Here is a 17680-nt window from a genome sequence, read left to right as displayed (position 1 = left end):
AAGGGAGGGAAGAAACCAGTTAGATCCAGTGTGTACCAGCCCCCCTGCTTGGGGAAGGCTGTGTTGGTAGGAGCTCCCAGAAACAGGGATCCCAACCTAGGATCCGAGCCTCAGCTGAGGCCAAGATCACTCTTCCCAGCCTGAGCCATCAGCCTCAGCTGGTTGACAAAGCAAGCAGCCACCTCCAGAACTACAGATCTCCAGGAAAACAACCATACCCTGCGAGCAGTCCTGTGAGTACAGATCCAAAGACCAAGAGAAACCAAATACCTCCTCAGCTAGTCAGGCCCAAACAAAGCAGACTAAAGTCAGAGCAGAAGATAGATACCTGCCAGATCTACTAGGCATATGACCAGAAGCAGAATACATATAGATTCCTGCCACATATTGCCAATACCTGCTGGGACCCTAAACTATTGCTGTATCTTGTATGGATCAAAGCTGCCAACCATTAAGTAAAGACATTTAGGGCCAAAATGTACATTTAGGGCCGAAATGTCAGTAATCTAGAAGGGTCTAAACAAAAGACCCAGATACAGAATGTTGGTAGTAGCAGGACCAGCAATCCAGAAAGAAATTGTAGGAGTAGTAGGTGGCCGCAGTTGTCCTTGTGGCTTTGGAAAGCTGCAATATTAGAGGATGAGATTGTGGATTGGATGACTCACTCCTCCTCTCAGTCACAGCAGGATGACACTGTGCCTTGGAGCCAGGGGTCACAGCATTCCTCCAGTTCCTCCTCGCAGTCCCAGAGAAGGCTTTCGGTAGAGTCCTTCCTAATGGGGTGCCTTCCTTTTTACTAAAAAGTGGCAAGAAAACCGACCACACCCTATGCCAGACAAGAAAGTCTCTCTGTTGACGACTTGTGTGAGAGCAGCCTACCTTCATGTTGCCTGCCTACCTTCATGTTCCATGCGGCTACTGCTGCCTCCATCAAGCTATCGCCTCCATCATGACACTGCTCCTGCCTGCCTACCAATATGTTCTGTACAGCTTCTGCTGCCACCTTAGCTGCTGCTCCTTGCTGTTGCCAGTGTCACCACTATTAGTGCTACACATTTGCCACTACTACTACTACTACTACTACTACGCATAGACAGCCAACTTATTGCCATGCATGTTCCATGCTATGCTGCTTCTGCTGCCGCACGCCACTACATCTGTACCGTACCCTTTCCATATCCACTCTGCACTGCTCCTGCTCCCAAAGCAAGCCACCTTTTCTTCTCACAATCAACACTTGTGCGTGTTGTATGGGCAGGTATTCTGATCCCTGTCAAAGCATCATTTTTGGACACTTGGTCCCTCAACAAACTACTGTTGTTTTTTATTTTTATTTGTTACCTTAACACAGTGTGTTTAACCCCTTAAGACCCTTGCCGTACATGTACATCATAGCTGGAAGTCACTTAAGGACCAGCGCCGTACATGTACGGCAGGCTGATTGGGCGGGTGCAGGAGCTGCCCCCGCCCAATCAGTGGCACGGACCCGGAAGTCACTGACAGCCAGGTCTCTGCTGCATATGCCGGCATCGTTGAAAACACAGATGCTGGAGTAAAAACCCCTTGTATGCAGCGGTCAAAGCTGACAGCGGCATACAGAGGGTTTGCGGAGGGTATAGGTGCCCTCCGCTTCCCCATCGGGCCCCCACGCTGCAGTGGCAGGGACCCGATGGCAGAGAAGGCAAGCCCGATGCCTTCCATAAGAATCGGAGCTTGCCTTCTACGGAAGCCTGTGAGATCCAGGCAGGCTCTCAGCATAAAAGCTGACAACTAATGCATTACAATACAGGTTGTATTGTAATGCATTGCAGAGGGGATCAGACCCCAGAAGTTGAAGTCCCAGAGGGGGACAAACATAAAAATTTTTAAAAAGTTACAAAAAAGTGTTTTTCATAATAAAAAAAAAAGTTCAAAGAACAAAATATAAAAATAAAAATTCCCAAAATAAAACATATAAAATTGTAAAAAAAAATAGAAAAAGAAAACCAGACATATTGGGTATTGCCGTGTCCATAACGACCGGCTCTACAAAAATATCACACAAAAAAAACTGTGATAAAACAATCATTTTTTTGATCGCCTTAAGTCACAAAAAGTGCAACACCAAGCTATCAAAAAGGCATATACCCCCCCAAAATAGTACCAATCAAACCATCACCTCATCCCACAAAAAATTAGCTCCTATATAAAACAATCGGGCAAAAAATAAAAAATAAACTAGGGCTCTCAGACTATGGAGACACTAAAACATGAGTTTTTTTTTGTTTCAAAAATGCTTTTATTGTGTAAAACCTAAATAAAAAAATAAAAAAAAGTATACATATTATGTATTGCCACGTCCATATTGCCACGTTCATAACATGAATTAACGCCTCAAGTGAACACCGTAAAAAAAGCGCCATTTTTTGTCACCTTGCATCACAAAAAGTGTAATACCAAGCGATCAAAAAGTCATTTGCACCCCAAAATCATAGTAATCAAACAGTCATCTCATCCAGCAAAAATGAGACCTTACCTAAGACAATTGCCCAAAAAATAAAAAAAACTATGGCTCTCAGAATATGGAGATACTAAAACATGATTTTTTGTTTAAAAAATGCTGTTATTCTGTAAAACTTAAATAAATAAATAAAAGTACACATATTAGGTATCGCCATGTCTGTAAGAATCTGCTGTATAAAAATATCACATGAACACCATAAAAAATAAAAACTGTGTCAAAAAAGCAATTTTTTGTCACCTTACATCACAAAAAGTGTAATACCAAGCGATCAAAAAGTCATATGCACCCTAAAATAGTACTAATCAAACCGTTATCTCATACAAAAAAAAATTAGCCCATACATAAGAGAGTCGCCCAAAAAATAAATAAATAAGTATGGCTTACAGAATATGGAGACCCTAAAATATCATTTTTTTCAAAAATGCTTTATTATGTAAAACTGAAACAAACAACCAAAAAAGTAGTCATACTTGGTATTGTCGCTTCTATAGCAAACTGCTCTATAAAAATAGCTCGTGATCTAACCTGTCAGATGAACATTGTAAATAACAAATAATAAAAACGGTGCCAAAACAGCTATTTTTTGTTACCTTGTCTCACAAAAAGTATAATATAGAGCAACCAAAAATCATATGTACCCTAAAATAGTACCAACAAAACTGCCAACCTATCCCGTAGTTTCCAAAATGGTGTCTTTTTTTGGAGTTTCTACTCTAGGGATGCATCAGGGGGTCTTCAAATGTGACATGGCAGCTTAAAATTATCCCAGTGAAATCTGCCCTCCAAAAACCATTCCTTTCCTTCTGCTCCCTGCCGTGTGCCCGTACAGCAGTTTACGACCACATATGGGGTCTTTCTGTAAACTACTGTCACGGATGGTGTACAGGAAACAAGATGATACAATACAAACAATAACTCACTGGATCCACAACTAAGGAACAAAAGGGAGACCCCTGCAATCGACCTGCCGCTCTCCCTTATTGCTCAGCCTATGCGACCACCCCAAAGGTGGATGGGCGCATATCCACGTACCTCGGCTATCTTAGACCTGAAGGCCCTACAATAGTGAGGGGACACGACCACCGGCTCCCTACACAGACACGGAGGGAGTCAGGGTCACCTGGATCCAGACAACAGAAAATCATAAATACATAAACAGAACTTATCTTGCAGACGACTGTGGACAGGGAACTGGGAACTAGGAACTAGGAGCTGGGAACTGTGAACAGCATGCACACACACTCCAGGAAGTTGTATCAGCTGCACACAACTGCCTTATGGGGAGGAATTTAAAGGGAAGTGATCAGTCCGACTGCATGACAGCTGAGATAGACTAACGAGGTGAGGAACAGAAATCAAAACAAAGAAACTCAAGGAGGAGGATCTGGACGGCTCCTGTCAGAGCTTCTCAGCTGTCTGGTTGTGACAGTACCCCTCCCTCTAGGAGTGGACTCCGGACACACCTTCTCAGGATGGGACCTATGGAAAGCCCTGATGAGACGAGAGGCCTTAATGTCCGTCACTGGGACCCACATCCTCTCCTCAGGACCATAACCCTCCCAATGAACGAGGTACTGGTGGGAACCGCGGACAAGACGAGAATCCACAATCCTAGAGACCTGAAATTCAAGATTTCCATCAACAATAATCGGAGGAGGAGGCAAAGGCGAGGGTACAATAGGTTGAACATAAGGTTTCAATAAGGACTTATGGAAAACATTATGGATCTTCCAAGTCTGAGGAAGATCAAGACGGTAGGCAACAGGATTGATGACAGACAGGATCTTGTAAGGCCCAATAAACCTAGGACCCAACTTCCAGGAGGGAACCTTCAATTTGATATTCTTGGTAGACAGCCACACCAAATCATCAACATTCAGGTCCGGACCAGGCACACGTCTCTTATCCGCCACACGCTTATATCTCTCACTCATGTTCTTTAGATTATCCTGAATCTTTTGCCAAATAGATGACAAAGACGAGGAGAATCTGTCCTCATCAGGCAAACCAGAAGAGCCCTCTCCAGAGAAAGTCCCAAACTGCGGATGAAACCCATATGCACCAAAAAATGGTGACTTATCAGAGGACTCCTGACGACGGTTATTTAAAGCAAACTCAGCAAGGGACAAAAAAGAACACCAATCCTCCTGATTCTCCGCCACAAAACAGCGCAGATATGTCTCCAGATTCTGATTGACACGCTCTGTCTGGCCATTCGACTGCGGATGGAAAGCAGAAGAGAATGACAAGCGAACCCCCAAGCGAGAACAGAAAGCCCTCCAGAATCTGGAAACAAACTGCGTGCCCCTATCAGAGACTATGTCTGAAGGAATACCATGCAATTTGACAATGTGGTCAACAAATGCCTGCGCCAGCGTCTTAGCATTGGGCAAACCAGGAAAAGGGATAAAATGCACCATTTTGCTAAAACGGTCCACCACCACCAGAATCACAGACTTCCCCGAGGAACGAGGCAAGTCCGTTATGAAGTCCATGGACAGATGTGTCCAAGGACGGGAAGGAATGGGCAAAGGAAGGAGAGGACCTGATGGCCGTGAATGAGGGACCTGGGCACGAGCGTAAGTCTCGCAAGCTGCCACAAAACCCTCAACCGACTTACGAAGCGCAGGCCACTAGAATCTCCGAGCAATGAGATCCAGTGTGGCTCTTGTCCCCGGGTGCCCAGCAAGGACCGTATCGTGGTGTTCTTTAAAAATCTTGTGTCTCAAAGCGAGAGGCACAAACAACCTCCCAGGAGGACAAAGATCAGGAGCTTCTGACTGGGCTGCCTGCACCTCTGCCTCCAATTCAGGAAAAAGAGCAGAGACCACCACACCTTCAGCCAAAATGGGACCCGGGTCTTCAAAATTCCCACTTCCCGGGAAACAACGTGATAGGGCATCTGCCTTCACATTCTTAACCCCAGGGCGGAACGTAACAACAAAATTAAACAATGAAAAGAACAAAGACCATCTGGCCTGTCTCGGGTTCAGACGCTTGGCTGACTCCAAGTAGGCCAGATTTTTATGGTCAGTAAACACGGTAATAGGGTGTCTGGCTCCCTCTAGCCAATGGAGCCATTCCTCAAAAGCCAGCTTGATGGCCAACAATTCCCTATCTCCCACATCATAATTTCTCTCTGCGGAGGAGAGCTTCTTTGAGAAAAAGGCACACGGTTGCCATTTGGCAGGAGAGGAACCCTGAGACAAGACCGCACCCACCCCTACCTCAGAAGCATCAACCTCAACTATGAAGGGTAACGAAACATCAGGTTGTACTAGGATGGGAGCGGAAGCAAAACTCTCCTTGATATTAGAAAAGGCCTTACGCGCCTCTACCGACCAGGAAGAAAAATCTACCCCCTTTCTGGTCATATCAGTGAGTGGTTTAACAACAGAGGAATAATTCAAAATAAATTTCCTGTAATAATTAGCAAAACCCAAAAAACGCATCAGCGCCTTCTGATTCTCAGGAAGCTCCCACTCAAGCACAGCGCGAACCTTCTCGGGGTCCATGCGAAAACCAGAAGCGGAGACAAGAAACCCCAGAAATTGGATCTCTGGAACCGCAAACACACATTTTTCCAGTTTCGCGTATAATTTATTCTCCCGCAGGATGAGTAAGACCTGACATAAGTGTTCCTTATGAGTCTTGAAATCAGGAGAAAAAATCAAAATGTCATCCAAATACACTAATACAAATTTTCCCATTAAATGATAAAAAATGCTGTTGACGAAATGCTGAAAAACGGCTGGGGCATTCATCAAACCAAAAGGCATAACTAAATTCTCAAAATGGCCCTCAGGGGTATTGAAAGCCGTCTTCCATTCGTCTCCTTCTCTGACCCTAACCAGGTTGTATGCCCCTCTTAGGTCTAATTTAGAAAAGACTTTCGCCCCAACAACCTGGTTAAACAAGTCCGGGATCAGAGGAAGCGGATAAGGATCACGAATAGTGATACTGTTCAGCTCCCTGAAATCCAGACAAGGTCTTAAAGAACCATCTTTTTTCTTAACAAAGAAAAAACCAGCGGCAACAGGTGACTTCGAGGGTCGTATGTGTCCTTTTCTCAGACTCTCAGAGATATAAGCACGCATAGCGACCCTCTCAGGTTGGGAAAGATTGTATAAACGAGATTTAGGCAGCTTGGCGCCTGGGATGAGATCAATAGGGCAATCATACTCCCTGTGCGGAGGTAAACCCTGAACTCCACTCTCAGAGAAGACATCCAAAAATTCAGAGAGGAAAGGTGGTACAGTTTTAGTAGAAACCTCAGAAATAGATGTTATGAGGCAATTCTCTCTGCAAAAGTTACTCCAACCATTTATTTGCCTCGCTTGCCAATCAATGGTGGGGTTATGTTTAGTGAGCCAGGGTAGCCCCAACACTAGAGGAGTAGGCAAACCGCTAAGGACGAAACATGACACATCCTCAACATGAGTATCATTCACAATTAAACGGATATTATGAACTATGCCCTTTAATGATTTCTGAGAAAGTGGAGCTGAATCAATAGCAAAAACAGGAATATCTTTTCCCAAAGTGCATACCTGGAAACCATGAGTTATTGCAAATTGATTATCAATGAGGTTGACAGCTGCTCCACTATCCACAAAAATCTCACAAAAAATGCTCTTGCTCTCTAGCGCCACCCTAGCAGGCAGGACAAAACGGGAACTACAAGCAAACGGGAAACCTTCAATTTCCGCCTCAACCCTGCCAATAGTAACAGACGGAACATTCTTAAAAGATTTCTTCCTTTTTGTCTCTTTATTACTCCCAGAAAACTGCCTGAATCTCCTAGAGGGACAAACATTTGCCAGATGATTTATACCTCCACAACAAAAGCAAACCCTCCCCTGCGGGCTGAATCTTCTATTGTCAGAGGCAATCAACCCCAGCTGCATGGGCTCCTGCTCAGAAGGGGCTGGCAGCGACTGAGACCCCTGTGCACAGAATGACACTGCTGCACTGTCCCGGGACTGAGTATGACAGGAAGGAGAGATCTCTCCTCTCTCTCTAAGACGCCTGTCAATACGAACAGCCTGAGACATAGCAGAATTCAAGGAGGTAGGTCTTTCATGAAAGGCAAATGCATCTCTCAATCCCTCTGAAAGACCATAGCAAAATTGACTTCGGAGTGCAGCATCATTCCAACCCGTATCTGCTGCCCATCTCCGAAATTCTGAGCAGTATATCTCTGCGGATTGTTTACCCTGGCATAACAGACGTAGTCTAGACTCAGCCAGAGCAATACGATCCGGATCATCATATATCTGACCCAGGGCTAAAAAGAATTCATCCACTGAACGGAGGGGCCATGCCCCCTCCGGCAGCGAAAAGGCCCAGGACTGAGCATTACCCCTGAGCAGCGATATAATGATGCCCACCCTTCGTTCTTCATCACCAGAAGAATGGGGAAGAAGGCGAAAATGGAGTTTGCAAGCCTCTCTAAAACGTACAAAATTCTCACTACCCCCGGAAAACGTATCCGGGAGCGAAATCTTAGGCTCAGCACAAACTCCATGAACGCAAGCTGAACCGGTCACTTGAAACTGAGAAAAAGTCTTACGGAGATCAGCTACCTCCAAAGCAAGACCCTGAAAGCGTTCAGCCAAAAGTGTAACCGGATCCATGCTTGAGACGGTTTTGGCGGCTGATAATGTCACGGATGGTGTACAGGAAACAAGATGATACAATACAAACAATAACTCACTGGATCCACAACTAAGGAACAAAAGGGAGACCCCTGCAATCGACCTGCCGCTCTCCCTTATTGCTCAGCCTATGCAACCACCCCAAAGGTGAATGGGCGCATATCCACGTACCTCGGCTATCTAGACCTGAAGGCCCTACAATAGTGAGGGGACACGACCACCGGCTTCCTACACAGACACGGAGGGAGTCAGGGTCACCTGGATCCAGACAACAGAAAATCATAAATACATAAACAGAACTTATCTTGCAGACGACTGTGGACAGGGAACTGGGAACTAGGAACTAGGAGCTGGGAACTGTGAACAGCATGCACACACACTCCAGGAAGTTGTATCAGCCGCACACAACTGCCTTATGGGGAGGAATTTAAAGGGAAGTGATCAGTCCGACTGCATGACAGCTGAGATAGACTAACGAGGTGAGGAACAGAAATCAAAACAAAGAAACTCAAGGAGGAGGATCTGGACGGCTCCTGTCAGAGCTTCTCAGCTGTCTGGTTGTGACAACTACAGAATCAGGAAATTAAATATTGTTTTTTTTTGGCTTTTAACCCTTGCTTTGTTAGCGGAAAAAATTCATTAAAATGGAAAATCAGCCAAAAGTGAAATTCTGAAATTCAATCTCCATTTTCCTTTAATTTTTGTGGAACACCTAAAGGGTTAACAAAGTTTGTAAATACCTTGAGGGGTGTAGTTTCTAAAATGGGGCCATTCATGGGTGGTTTCTATTATGTAAGCCCCACAAAGTGACTTCAGACCTAAAATGGTCCTTAAAAATTGGGATTTGCTTCTAAACTTCTAAGCCCTCTAACGTCCCAAAAAAAAGAAAATGTCATTTTCAAAATGATCCACACATGAAGTAGACATATGGGAAATGTAAAGTAATAGCTATTTTAGGAGGTATCACTATCTGCTTTAAAAGCAGATAAATTGAAAATTAAGAATTTTTCCCAATTTTTTGTAAACTTTGTATTTTTTATATAAATAAAAATTAAATATTTTGACTTAAATGTACCACTATAATGAAGTACAATATGTGACAAGAAAACAATCTCAGAATGGCTTGGATAAGTAAAAGCTTTTTAAAGTTATCACCACATAAAGTGACATGTCAGATTTAAAAAAAATGGCCTGGTCCTTAAGGTGAAAAATGGCAGGGTCCTGAAGGAGTTAAACACCATCTGCCCCCAATAAGGGACAATTTTTGGAGAGGAGTGAAAGTAAAAATTAATAAAAAAAATAGAGAGAACGTTTTTTTAAAAAAAATTCCTAGGGGACTACAGGGTGTTATATACCACTTTCCGAGGCAATAAAAACCAATATGGTTTGGCCCAAACCAAACTTTTTAAAAAATTCAGCAAACCCGAAACCTCAACGGGTTCTCGCATTTCTAATGCTGTTATCAGATAAGAAACTTTTTTGTCCAAGATGGACAAGCATAAAATGTCTCGTCATCCAAGAATGTAAAATTAGGACACCATTTGCAGCAAGTTACTGACTAGAGATGGCCTTGCGGTTCGCCCTGCGGTCGTTTCGCGGCGAACTTTGTGCGTTCGCGATTCACCGAACATATGGCGATGTTCGCTTGCGCCATATTCTTTTGCATTGCGCCGAAATTTTACCCATGACACATCCATCAGGTAGGACAGGACAACCAATTGAGACGTTTCAGCACATGGACACAACTCTACCCTATAACAGAATCCGTTCTGGCAGCCATTTTACATTCTGTGTTATGCCAGTGTAGGGAGAGGTTGCTGTGTGGAGCAGGGACAGACTGTTAGGGACACCAAACGCTAACTAATAGGGCCACAAAAGTCCTTTTACGGACTGGTATAGGTGTGCTATCGATAGGTGTGACTTACTGAGGGGTGTGATATACCTATAATATACCTTCTAACATAGAAAGTATATTATACTGTATTTATATTGTGCAGCAGTTGTGTGCGATTCTGCTGAGATACCGCAGCTATACAGAGGGACAAACGCTATTGGAATAACTAATTGCAACTGGTGTGATATATAGTGATGAGCGTCAGGGGCTATATTCGAATTTGCAATATTTTACAAATATTTTGTAGAATATTTGTCATATATTCTAGAATTCGAGATAATTTTATTGAATGCGAAAAATCAGCAATTTAAAAATCGCGTAATGCAAATTCGTAACGCGAAATACAGGCATGGGTCACTTTGGCTACATTTTTTGAGCTGCTAGAAGTTTTATGAGTTTCTCCTGAGACTGGAGAAAATGGTTGGCACGGCAGAACATTACAATAGCTTTATATACAGATAGAGTCAAGTGCTCCAATATATTCGCGATTGCTCTAATCGGCAGTGATTAGAAAAAAAAATTGCACTACGTGCAACTTCACATTTTGGCAGGTCTGACTATAGATTACTGATTGGTGCACTAAGTATTGTTGTGAACTTGACATTGCTTCCTTCTCATTGGCCCAGAAGCAAGAAGTAGAGAGGAATCATGTGTTCAGATGGAAAAAATGCTGAATATTCGAAATAACGAATATATAGCACTATATTCTAAATATTTGCAAATTCTCGAAGTGGCGATATTCGCGATAAAAATTAGCGATTCGAATATTTGCGCTCAACACTACTGATATACCTGTTGCCCCCAAAAAAACTGATTGAGGGGTGTGATATACCTATGATATACTTTCTAACATAGAAAGTATATGGTGCATTGTATTGTGCAGCAGTTGTGTGTGATTCTGCTGCAATACCGCAGCTATATAGAGGGACAAACGCTATTGGAACAACTATTTGCAACAGGTGTGATATACCTGTTGCTAAAAAAATAAAAATGATTGAGGGGTGCAATATACCTGCTTCCACAAAATACTGATTGAGGGGTGTGATATACCTGCTTCCACAAATTACTGATTGAGGGGTGCGATATACCTGCTTCCACCAAATATTGATTAAGGGGTTTTATATACCTGCTTCCACCAAATATAAATTGAGGAGTGCGATAAACCTGCTTCCGCAAAATACTGATTAAGGGGTTTGATATACCTGCTTCCACAAAATACAGATTGAGAGGTGCGATATACCTGCTTCACCAAATATTAATTAAGGGGTTCTATATACCTGTATCACTGAGGGCAAGGACCTAAAACTTAACTTTTATTTATAATCACAATAAAATCAAATTACAACTTGGATAAAGCATCTTAATTGGTGCGTAGAAAGCTATCAACGGTAAACAAAGGGCGGTAAAAGGCTGAGAAACTGGGATACAGGGAATAACTATCCCTAAACTTTCCCTCCACAGCTGCTCAGCCCAGAGATACACCTTAATGGTAGGTGTACTCTGTCCGCGTACCTAGGACTGAACTGTCCTTGAAAAGACCCTATTACAAGATGTTATTACAAGATGTATCCCAATTTGAAATTAAGAATTTTTGCCATTGATCCCCCTCTAGTATGTCATTGTCCATGTTGTGGGACTATTTGTGCACTTCTAATAAGTATTTGGTGGCTGCAAATATGACCTGAAGGTTTTTCAGGTTCGCCTGCCATTAAAGTCAATGGGGTCCGCCGCTAAAGCGCGTATCGCAAATATTTGATCGCGAAGACGCTTTCGCGAATCATCCCGGACGATTTTCGGCCATCACTATTACTGACTGCAGTGTATGTTCACTCCAGTCAACTTCTTAAGAAACTGTCACAACTTTCTACTTCCCCAACTCCCCCACCCATATCTCTTCCAGATATTGAGATCTGTCCTGACACTTACCTAAGGATGCAGCTCCTGGGTACAATAGAACCAGACTCAACAGAAACCTTATTGATTGTAGATGCTCCATGTCTTACGTGGGAGGAAAGAAGAAACTAATGCAGAACTACTCAAGTGTATAACTATGCTTCTTGTCCAGCATAATTTCCGTCTGTCGAAAGCTGTTTATGGTTTTCCTTTATGGTTTCATGATTAGACACCAAAAATATCAGACATCCATCTAGCAGCTCAGAAAATTAAAGCACCTTAACAAAGTAGTTTTTGAAACTTTTTGTTATTCTCAGATAAGACTTTATTCTTTTAGATTGAGATATGGACCCATCAGGACAAGGGAGATGTTCAATGTTACCTATGAAGAAAGCCTTGTCTTGTGAATCAGTTGCTATATGGAGAAAGTAATACAGGGCATATAGGGTACATTCATATCACAGATCTCCAAAAAAAGATAAAATCTTTGATAGTATAATCGCAGAAGTCCACGCCTGCTGGCATCTCCCCTCTTCCAGCGGCCATGGCCACTGGAATACTCACCTCTCTAGCTATATTTTCTATCAAAACTCCTTCTACCTGCTCTGGCTGGTTCATACTCCCACAAGGTGATTGTCCGCTTCCCAGTTCTTTAAGAGCCACAGAACACATGGGAGAATCTAACCCCAGCCTATGACATTGTTCCCTGTTGCAAATATGACACCTTGCCCTATGGGATGGTGTCCAATCAATAAGGCTCCTAATTTAGTTCTTGCAAAGGTGTGCAGCTATTGTGTATTCTGACCTCCCATGGCTGACCTCTCCCTAATTACCGCATTGACTAGAGATGAACGAAGTTTAGAAAAATTGATTCAGCAGCTTCACCAAAGTTTGACAAAGTATTTGATTAGTTACGAATTAATTTGTCACAAATTGTTATGTTAAAACCCCATTCAGCCTATCAATCAATGGGACCGTTTTTGATGGCTGCTTAGACAGGAGTTCACCCGTCTAACGCCCGTTATAAACAGTGCTACGCTAGTGCAATATGATCTTTTGGTTTAAAAAAATACAAAACAAAAAACACTCACCTCATCCATTTTCTTGCGCAGAAGCAGTCCGCTCCCCTCCTGATTAAAAAAGACCTGCAGAAGGACCTGCACTGAGTGTGATGACGTCACCACGCGCTCTTAGCAAGATCACGTGATGACATCACGGTGTGATTACGCTGGTAAAGCGCAATGACGTCATGACGGTCAGTGCAGGCCCTTTAGCAGGTCTTTTTCAATCAGGAGAGGAGAGGAGAGGACTGCCTCTGCCTGAGCAAGTGGATGAGGTGAATAATTTTCTTTTCCATTCTTTCTAAGCAAAAATTGATTCTGATAACACATGGCACAGTGTTATCTTAGTTACCTCGTTACAAAAGCCATTGACATCTATTGAAAAGTTAGTTATCTTTTTCTTGCCATTCTTTACTAAACACATTATACATAAACACCCATATGTGTTTGTAAACTGCTCTATGGGCACATGACAGGGGTCAGATAGGGAGAAGCATCATATGGTTTTTGGAGGGAAGATTTTGTTAAAATGTTTTTTGGGCACCATATTGTATTTGAAGAGACCCCCTACAGTGGAATCTCCCAAAAAGTGACCCCACTTTGGAAACTGCACCCCTCATGGAATTTAGTAAGGGGTGTACTGAGTCTTTTGACCCCCACAGGTGTTTTACAAAATTTAGAAACACTTGGCTGTGAAAAATCTAATTTTAATTTCTTCCATTAAAATGTTGCTTTAGTCCCAAATATTTAATTTTCACAATGGATAACGAGAAAAGGCACCCCATAATTTGTTACAAATTTTCTCTTGAATACGGCAACACCCCATATGTGGTCATAAACTGCTGTAGTGGCACATGGTAGGAATCAGAAGGGAAGAAGCACCATATGGCTTCTCAAGGACAGATTTCTCTGGAACGATTTTTGTTCACTATGACACATTTGACACTATGTCACAATAGACTCAGAGGTGCCCCTATAGTGGAAACCTTCACTCAAGAAACCACTCCCCTCAAGAAATTTATAGAGAGATGTTCTGAGTGCCTTGATCCCACAGGCATTTCACAGAATTGAGAAACACTGGGCTGCGAAAATGAAAAATTAAAATTTAATTTATTTCAATAAAATGTGCTTTATCCTCATTTTATTTTATTTTAACAAAGTGTAGCAGGAGAAAAAGCACCCCATAATTTGTTAACCATTTTCTCCTGAATACGTCACCATGCCATATGTGGTCGTAAACTGCTGTAGGGGCACATGGCAGGAATCAGAAGGGAAGAAGCGCCATATGGCTTTTTGAGGACAGATTTCTCTGGAACAGTTTTTGTTAACTATGAAAATTAACTTAATCCCAAAAAAACCTTTCCACTGCATTTCATTGCTGTCATTAAAGGACCTGCTGAGATCATTTCAGTAATCGTCTTGTTAACTCAGGTGAGAATGTTGACGAGCACAAGGCTGGAGATCATTATGTCAGGCTGATTGGGTTAAATTGGCAGACTTGACCTGTTAAAATGAGGGTGATGCTTGAAATCATTGTTCTTCCATTGTTAACCATGGTGACCTGCAAAGAAACGCGTGCAGCCATCATTGCGTTGCATAAAAATGGCTTCACAGGCAAGGATATTGTGGCTACTAAGATTGCACCTCAATCAACAATTTATAGGATCATCAAGAACTTCAAGGAAAGAGGTTCAATTCTTGTTAAGAAGGCTTCAGGGCGTCCAAGAAAGTCCAGCAAGCGCCAGGATCGTCTCCTAAAGATTCAGCTGCGGGATCGGAGTGCCACCAGTGCAGAGCTTGCTCAGGAATGGCAGCAGGCAGGTGTGAGCGCATCTGCACGCACAGTGAGACGAAGACTTTTGGAAGATAGCCTGGTGTCAAGAAGGGCAGCAAAGAAGCCACTTCTCTCCAAAAAGAACATCAGGGACAGATTGATCTTCTGCAGAAAGTTTGGTGAATGGACTGCTGAGGACTCGGGCAAAGTCATATTCTCCGATGAAGCCTCTTTCCAATTGTTTGGGGCATCTGGAAAAAGGCTTGTCCGGAGAAGAAAAGGTGAGCGCTACCATCAGTCCTGTGTCATGCCAACAGTAAAGCATCCTGAGACCATTCATGTGTGGGGTTGCTTCTCATCCAAGGGAGTGGGCTCACTCACAATTTTGCCCAAAAACACAGCCATGAATAAAGAATGGTACCAAAACACCCTCCAATAGCACCTTCTTCCAACAATCCAACAACAGTTTGGTGAAGAACAATGCATTTTCCAGCACGATGGAGCACCGTGCCATAAGGCAAAAGTGATAACTAAGTGGCTCGGGGACCAAAACGTTGACATTTTGGGTCCATGGCCTGGAAACTCCCCAGATCTTAATCCCATTGAGAACTTGTGGTCAATCGTCAAGAGGCATGTGGACAAACAAAAACCCACTAATTCTGACAAACTCCAAGAAGTGATTATGAAAGAATGGGTTGCTATCAGTCAGGAATTGGCCCAGAAGTTGATTGAGAGCATGCCCAGTCGAATTGCAGAGGTCCTGAAAAAGAAGGGTCAACACTGCAAATACTGACTCTTTGCATAAATGTCCTGTAATTGTCGATAAAAGCCTTTGAAACGTATGAAGTGCGTGTAATTATATTTCACTACATCACAGAAACAACTGAAACAAAGATCTAAAAGCAGTTTAGCAGCAAACTTTGTGAAAACTAATATTTGTGTATTTCTCAAAACTTTTGGCCACGACTGTAGCTTTTATTCTGGGTAAAAACATAAAAGATGCGGGTCACTGCACAGCAATCCAAGGCAACAGCCGTTTCGCACTAAACAGTGCTTTGTCAAGCCTCCTGTGACGTGGCTGAGGGGCGCAGTAAATACCACACTCGCTCCTCCACGTGACCAGTCAACAGGTGAGACAATTACATGTCAATGTATCAAATACAAATACATACAATGTTAAAAAACAACATAATTATATAAAGACAGCCAGGTCGTTCTTATCATTCAGACCCAATGGTCCCATTGCATTAGTTTTAATGATCCATTCAGCCTCTTTTTGTAAGGCCCCTTTCACACGAGCGAGTTTTCTGCGCGGGTGCAATGCGTGATGTGAACGCATTGCACCCGCACTGAATCCGGACTCATTCATTTCTACGGGGCTGTGCACAAGAGCAGTGATTTTCACGCATCACTTGTGCGTTGCGTGAAAATCGCAGCATGTTCTATATTCTGCATTTATCACGCAACGCAGGCCCCATAGAAGTGAATGGGGTTGCGTGAAAATCACAAGCATTCGCAAGCAAGTGCGCATGCGGTGCGATTTTCACGCTTGGTTGCTAGGAGACGATCGGGATGGGGACCCGATCATTATTATTTTCCCTTATAACATGGTTATAAGGGAAAATAATAGCATTCTGAATACAGAATGTATAGTACAATAGGGCTGGAGGGGTTAAAAAAAAAAATATATAACTCACCTTAATCCACTTGATTGCGCAGCCCGGCTTCTCTTCTGTCTTCTTTGCTGTGCACAGGAAAAGGACCTTTGATGACGTCACTGCGCTCATCACATGGTCCGTCACATGATCCATCACCATGGTAAAAGATCATGTGATGGACCATGTGATGAGCGCAGTGATGTCATCAAAGGTCCTATTCCTCAAAGAAGAAGACAGAAGAGATGCCGGGCTGCGCGATCAAGTGGATTAAGGTGAATTAAATTTTTTTTTAAATTTTTTAACCCCTCCAGCCCTATTGTACTATGCATTCTGTATTCAGAATGCTATTATTTTCCCTTATAACCATGTTATAAGGGAAAATAATACAATCTACACAACACCTAACCCAAACCCGAACTTCTGTGAAGAAGTCCGGGTTCGGGTCTGGGTACCAAACATGCCGATTTTTCTCACGCGCGTGCAAAACTCATTACAATGTTTGCGGAAAAAACGCAAACATGGAACGCAATCGCAGTGAAAACTGACTTGTTTTAGTGTCAAAATAGCACCATTTTCCCTGAACGCATCCGGCCCCAATCCGCCACGCCCGTGTGAAAGGGGCCTAATTGTTTACGCTTCCTATCTCCTCCTCTTATGGGTAGTTTAACTACTTCTATGCCAGCACTTTTTAAAACCTTTTTATCTCCCTGATGTGCACAGTGTATATGTTCAATTGATTTCTTCAATTGATTTCTTATGTTCCCTGAAACGAATATATAGGGGCCTATAGGTTTTGCCTATATAAAATCGGCCACATGGGCAGAGAATAACACGTACAACATACCGTATGTAGTTTTACAGTTAATAAATTCTCTTACTGCGTGCTGTAAACCTCCTACATGAATTGATGCACCTCTGTACACAGAATCACACATAGAGCAGTGTCCACATCTAAAGTTTCCCCTTGGCCCCCATCTCTCCAGCCAATTGGTTTGCAAGCTCCCAAAATTGCTATTAGTGACTACATCTCCTATAGTTTTACTACGCCTAAAGCTCACAATTGGCATATTCTGCGTTTTATCTCTCAAGAGATGATCTCTTTGTAGCATATGCCAATTGTTCAGAATCGCTTTTTGAATTGTTTGGGCCATAGGGGAATATTCAAATGTGAACACCGCTCTAGCGTGTTTTGGAGACTGTTCTCCAATCATATTTTTCTTTTTCTTGCGTGAAGTCAGGC

The 17680-nt window shown here is 42.9% G+C and overlaps 1 protein-coding gene across 1 annotated transcript in view; it reads right to left on the bottom strand.

Annotated features, from left to right (window-relative positions):
* LOC120993189 (cell surface glycoprotein CD200 receptor 1-like) overlaps window positions 1-12042 on the bottom strand; it is a 69894-nt gene extending 57852 nt beyond the window's left edge. The window contains exon 1 of the mRNA XM_040421748.1: window positions 11981-12042. The gene's annotated coding sequence lies outside the window, so the exon portion shown is untranslated. The remainder of the gene's footprint in view (window positions 1-11980) is intronic.
* Between the last annotated feature and the right edge of the window lie 5638 nt (window positions 12043-17680).

This window comes from Bufo bufo, chromosome 3 (assembly GCF_905171765.1).
Source record: "Bufo bufo chromosome 3, aBufBuf1.1, whole genome shotgun sequence".
In the NCBI taxonomy this organism is placed as follows: domain Eukaryota; kingdom Metazoa; phylum Chordata; class Amphibia; order Anura; family Bufonidae; genus Bufo; species Bufo bufo.
Note: the sequence above shows the minus strand (reverse complement) of the source record. Positions and strands in the feature narration are given on the sequence as shown.